Source organism: Thalia democratica, chromosome 5 (assembly GCF_965202585.1).
Source record: "Thalia democratica chromosome 5, ktThaDemo2.hap1.1, whole genome shotgun sequence".
NCBI lineage: Eukaryota > Metazoa > Chordata > Thaliacea > Salpida > Salpidae > Thalia > Thalia democratica.
The window spans coordinates 25,374,631-25,380,781 of record NC_139169.1 but is presented as its reverse complement, the minus strand read 5'-3'; positions in this window follow the sequence as shown (position 1 = coordinate 25,380,781).

The following is a 6,151-nucleotide window of genomic DNA, read 5'->3' as shown; positions in this document are numbered from 1 at the left end:
TGTTGGTCTACATGACTATTTTATTTAAATTGGTAGCAAAACATAATGTAAAGTTTAGCTAAATGTAATTGAATTATAATTTATGCTATTCATCAAGTTGTACTATATTGTATTGCAGATGTTTGCCCACCTAAAAAGTGTGAAGTGGTTCAATCCTAGCAGCTATAATAAAGGTAAATTTTGTTTTTATTGCAATTTAATATATCAAAAGCTCCTATACAACACATATGTTCCTTAATATAATCTTGTTTTTAGTTTGGTTGTGCTGTTCTAAATATCATGACAATATAAATAATTCCTACAAAGTTTTAAAGAAAAATTAAGTATTATTTACTATCATATAACTAAACTATTTGTGTGCAAAGTTTGATTGGGTATAATAAATAACTTTTTGACTTAAAAGTCAGATGGTAAATAAAAATTTATTTTGAAATAGAGTTCCATTGCGGCAAATTTTAAAGTGCAAAAATAGAATTGAAAAAAGTGACAAGCCTAATGAAATGCAGTAAATTTAATATAGTTTGCTAGTTCATATCAGTTTTATAATAGAAAAGTACATCATATGTTTTTCTGTAAATATCCTTCCAAATATTTGTCACCATATTTAAACAATCATCCATTAATAATGGTTGGAATGTACTTTGTTTTTTATTTTTTCTCATCATATTATATTTTAATTGTTTCCTTTTGAGACTAGCTCTGACTTGGTAAGTATTCTACTAATTATTGCATGAGTTGGCTTTTTTTTAGTTCTCAGAGCTAGTTTTTATTTGTTAAAAGTTCTAATAAAAAGTCTTTTAAAGAGTGAAAAAACTTTTTGTTTTAATAAGATAGTGTAAAATAATAAAGTCCCCATTATTATTGGTTTATGTAAACTATATTATGTATTTAAATTTTCAAGTATATGACATCCAAAAACTAAAGTTTTTTTTTCACAAGTATAATATAATTTGTATAAATAATCATTATGTTTTGGAAATTTAAATTATGTGGTGCATTGGAAATATTTTAAGAAATATCCAGACTGGTATTAATACCATGTTAATACATTTGGTATTTTTTTGTGTACTTCAGTATAACAAGTCTTTATTTTTCTTGAGTAATTAAATATTACTACTTGACTAACATAATTTTTTCACTATTTATTGTTTTTAATTTAACATAAGGCTAATTGATAAGTTTTAAGTCACTCAGATTAGATTGGCTTCAATGCTTCAAAAGCCTGTCATAGATAAGCCGTAGTATTAAAAAAAAACAAAATTGTTTGTCTCTTTTATTGCTTTAACACCTTTTATGTTTATATAAGTAATTTACAAATTAAAGTTTTAAGGTTACAAGTGTTGATTATAACTTGTTATTTTTTCTACATTTTATATGTGTTGACAGGTTTTTACAACTTTAGAATGTGCAAGGGTCTTGAGGAAATTTTGAGCAATGATGCACATGAATCATCTGTAAGCACACAACAACTGGACCTCAACCCAGGAAGGTCTCTAACTGCTCACTTAGGGCAGTAACAAGGTAAATATGTTATAGTTCTTGCTTTTGTACTAATAGCTACAATAAATCATAAAAAGTTAAATTTAGAGAAAGTAAAGGTGACAATGTTATCTAAATTGAATTAAACTCATTCAGTGATGTTTATAAGTGATGTAGTTTATAATTAATGTTCATTTTTGACCTAATAACTGGAATAGAATCTAGTATTGCTTTTAACTCAACAGAATGTTCAAATAATTGCAAGTAAAAATTATCATTATTGTTAATATTAAGTATATTTATCATTATCATTTTTCATTTAACATAAAAATTAGTGTGGTCATTACAAGTAAAAAGTAAAATTTAACAAAAAAACTTTAAACTTGTTTTAAAGACTAATGAACATAAGCTAAGAATGTTTTTTAGGATGCGAACTAATTTATTAAATAATTAATTAAATATTTAAAATATTGTTACAACAAAGTTAGATTTGCTCACTTTGTTAGTACATCACTTTGAGTATTGTGATGGTTTTAAATGTTAAAGTTTTGCCAAAAGAAAACTTATTTGTATTCCAATGTTTTTCTTAAACTCAACGTTTTTTAATTTTAAAATAATAGAAATCAACAAAAGGCTATGATTAAATTAAATAGAAGACCATACTTGATTATTTTTACCCATCCACAATTTTATACAAAATATTATAAATAAGCTTGATGACAACTTACCACTAAAAAATTATTGTTTCCTAAAATATTAGCAAGTTTGCCACTAAAATTAAAAAGCAAAATGAATTTTTTTTTTAATCTAGCATCAGGGTTGCCACTCGGTCAGGAAAAGTCAGGAAATCAGGAAAAGTCAGGAGAAATTAAAAAAAAAGAAAAAAATCAGGAAAAAATGGGGGGTTTTAAAAAAGTCAGGAAAAGGCAGGAAATTTGATAAAATTAAAAAAAAAGTCAGATTATGTCATTTTAATTTTACAAAATTCCTTGTTTTCCAAAGCCTTCAAACGGTAAAAATTAATTAAAAGTCCTTTGAAGTCAGAAAAAAATTCCAAAATTTTCCTAGAAATTTACAAAAATATTTAACTTTATTTCCAATGCCTTCACCTGGTATAAGTTAAGATAAAAAACTCCTCACAGTGGAAATTGTAAAAATAAAATTGGAACACGATTTCAGCAAAGTAACTCGATTATTGTTGATGAAAATTTGTATGCGTCCTTTGAACGACGTCAGTATCAGTAGAAATGAAAATCAGCTCCATCCTACCACTATAGTTACGTCACGATAGAAATTTGCTAATAGAATCCAATAACTTTGCTTTCGAAATAAAATATCCTTTATAAAACTGCAAAAAATTTCTATTAACATATTGAACAAGTACCCTACTTTAACAAGCAGATTTTGTAAGCTTTTTAGTATTGATAATCTGTAGCAAGGACACTTCCATAGTGAAACTGATATATACACAAAAGTTTATCTAGCATAATTTTAAAATCTAAGTGTTTTTTGTTTAAGTAAATAGTTAAGTTCTTTATAGTTATGCAGTTAGTTTAGTATTTTATGGATCAAGTTGATGTGTATACTTTATCTCTTTATAATTTTTTAAAGTTGTTTAAATTTATGAAATAAGTTTTAAGAGAGGTATATGCCAAGATTAAGTTTACACATTATTTGTATTTTTTGTAGAGTAACTTAAGTTTTTAAAGTAAATATTTAATTATTCAAACCAAAACAAACCAGTTTGTTGCAGTTAAAAATCATACCTTTCACCCCAAATTAGACTCATTACTACGAATTTATAAAACATTTTTTCCTATTTTTTTAATATATGAATTAAAGCGCTGAAAGTAATAAAAATATTAGTCATCAGATAAAAGTAAATGATAGGTTTATGTATTAGGGCTTACATCTGATAGTAAGAATATTTTTAAATTGAATCTTTTAAACAGGATTTCCATGAAGCTCTCTCTTTGAGTGAAGGTCAGTAGACAGATCCCCAGAGTGATTGGCCTTTACGAGTCAATTCCTCTTCCCACTTTGAATGCATCATCCGCAAGGTAATTTCTACATAGTATGTTTGAAAATCATTCGTTTGAACTTGTAATTGTTTTTAAACTTATAGTGAATAAGTTTACCAAACAAGAAGCCATGTTGTAATAACAAGTAGTTTATAAAACACCTTAACACAAATTTAAAAACATAAATCTCTTAGTTTTACAAGTTCTGAGGATAATAAATAGTCCTATTTAGTTAACTAATGCTAGTCAATAATAAAGTTGATCGATTTTAAAAAAAAGTAATACAAACATGATGATATATTATCTAAATAAAGTGGTCATCTTGCTTGTGAATTGTTTTCTGAAATGTTGTTATAAAGTCGTGTAATAATACATTTTGTAACAACTTCCTTGATTATTTTTTGAACATATGTATTTTAGGAAGCGTTTTCAAAGTTTACCTTAAATATATATCACTATTGACCTACTTCTTAGTAACTAATTTAACAAACTTTGAACATTTTTATTGTATTTTATTACTGTAAAGTAACCATTTTGTACCAGTTTCTTAGGTATTTTATTGCCAAACCATAAACAGAACAAAATAAAGTCCATAATTGTTTGATGCTCAATTTTATGCTAATTTTAAAAAGCTCGGTTTTATTATTTTAAATTAAACAAATATCCATTTTGATCACATAACTATTGCGAAACACATCTATCAGGGTTAGCTAAAAACCATCTAGAAATTGAACAAAAATTACTGGAATTTTTATCATCAATTCTTACGAAAAAACAATGAATTTCTGAAGTCTTTGTTATACAATAGTTTTTATTTGACATCATCACTTAAATTTTTATAAACCACATTCAAAGTAGCATTACAGTATCTCCTCATTAACGTTATTAAATTTAACGAATTCCTTACCTTGAAATTTATGTCATACTCAAGGTGGAAAAAAAAAATTGTATTTTCAAAACATGAAAAAATTTTTGACAACCCTGAGATATGCTCAAATGATTAATAGATTAAAGGCAATGTTTAAATAGTTAATGATAAACTGCATGATTAAAATGTGAATGAAGTGTAGCGTTAGTAGATAAGTTTGTTAGTAAAAGCTAAATATTTTTTTCAAACAGAATGAGATCACAGCCGGAGACGGAACGATGAAAAGAATCAGAAACAGAATCAGTGCGGATCAGATAACTTATTTATATAAACATTTGAATAAACTTTTTGCATTTAAATTGTGTTTACTTTGTCATAATTAAATAGATTAAGACAGAAAATTAATGCTTGGGTGTAGTGAAAAAAGTTTTAATATTTGATAGATCTATTATTTAGTAACTTTCCTTTATTTAGTTGTTATAATGTCTTGAGTTTAAGCCCAATAACAGTTTTTTTAATGAAAACATAAAGCGCATAAAATAATTGGTTTAAAGAGCCGTTCAATTCGTACACCAGTTAGATACAGTTAAGTTTAGTACAAGTTTATATAAGGATAGTATAATTCAACTTAACGACTATGAGTATGTCTTTAATAAATTGTTTTAAATCCCTACCTGAATATTAAAAGAAACTAAATGTATTATCACCGTCATAATCCTAGGCTGCTTATCGCTTAGTAAAGTTGTTAATTGAAAGTTTCAAAATTTTTCATTTGTAAAAAAATGAATATATTTTCATACTAGTTGCCTTGTTACTAGTATAATATTTGGCAACTTATTTTTAGATCTATATATAAATTTATATGTTGCACAAATACTATTTTTCTCTATAGCCGGGTGTGTGGTTATCGTGTAAAATACACTCCTTGTAACATATATAATAATCTTCTGATCTAGTTGCACTTAAAAACTATACCAAGCTAAACCCTGTTTTCCTTATAATAAATATAAGCCAATTTTACTGATCTAAAACAAAAATTTCGACTTTATTATAAATGTGGTTATTTAGAGTTCCTGTATCAAAGAGAAAACTTATTCAACCGGCGTAAGCATTACGACGACGCCCTAAGAACCAATTTCAAAATATCGACAAAGTCCGGAGCCAGGACACCGAAGGTGTCCGCCAGCGTAGATATTTTGAAATTGGTTCGCTACCCTTTATTATATTTTATACTTTCACATTAAGGAATTTCCCAAAAATTTTGATAATTCTACACTCCAAAAATAATTTTCAAAGTTAACAAAAAAAGAAAAATGAACATTTTCAACAGTTTTTAATCGAGTCTTTTTTATTAGCCATCATGTTATAAATAGTCAAATCAGATAGAACACCGGTTTTTGGTCAGTTCCTAAAAGTGTAGTAATAAATAAATTGCAAAAGAATAGCAAACTCGTTGACTTAATTTGATTAAACAGATTGTTTTTAAATTGTTTTTTTATACATATGCCTACCACCACACGTAAATTGTGAAAATATTATTATAGTAAACAATTTTTAAAAATTCACTTTAACTGACTAAAACCGATCTCTTATCTAACATGAATAGCAAGTAACAATATAAACTGAACAAAAGTACAATTGATCAAGTCATACTTATGTTTAATTTATACTCTTAAATGCTTAAAACAGCCTGAACTAGCTATACTTGAATATAAAGTATTCATGAGAGAAATCATATAGAATTAAAGCAAAAAGACAGTGGATTTCAAAATAGCTACCTAGG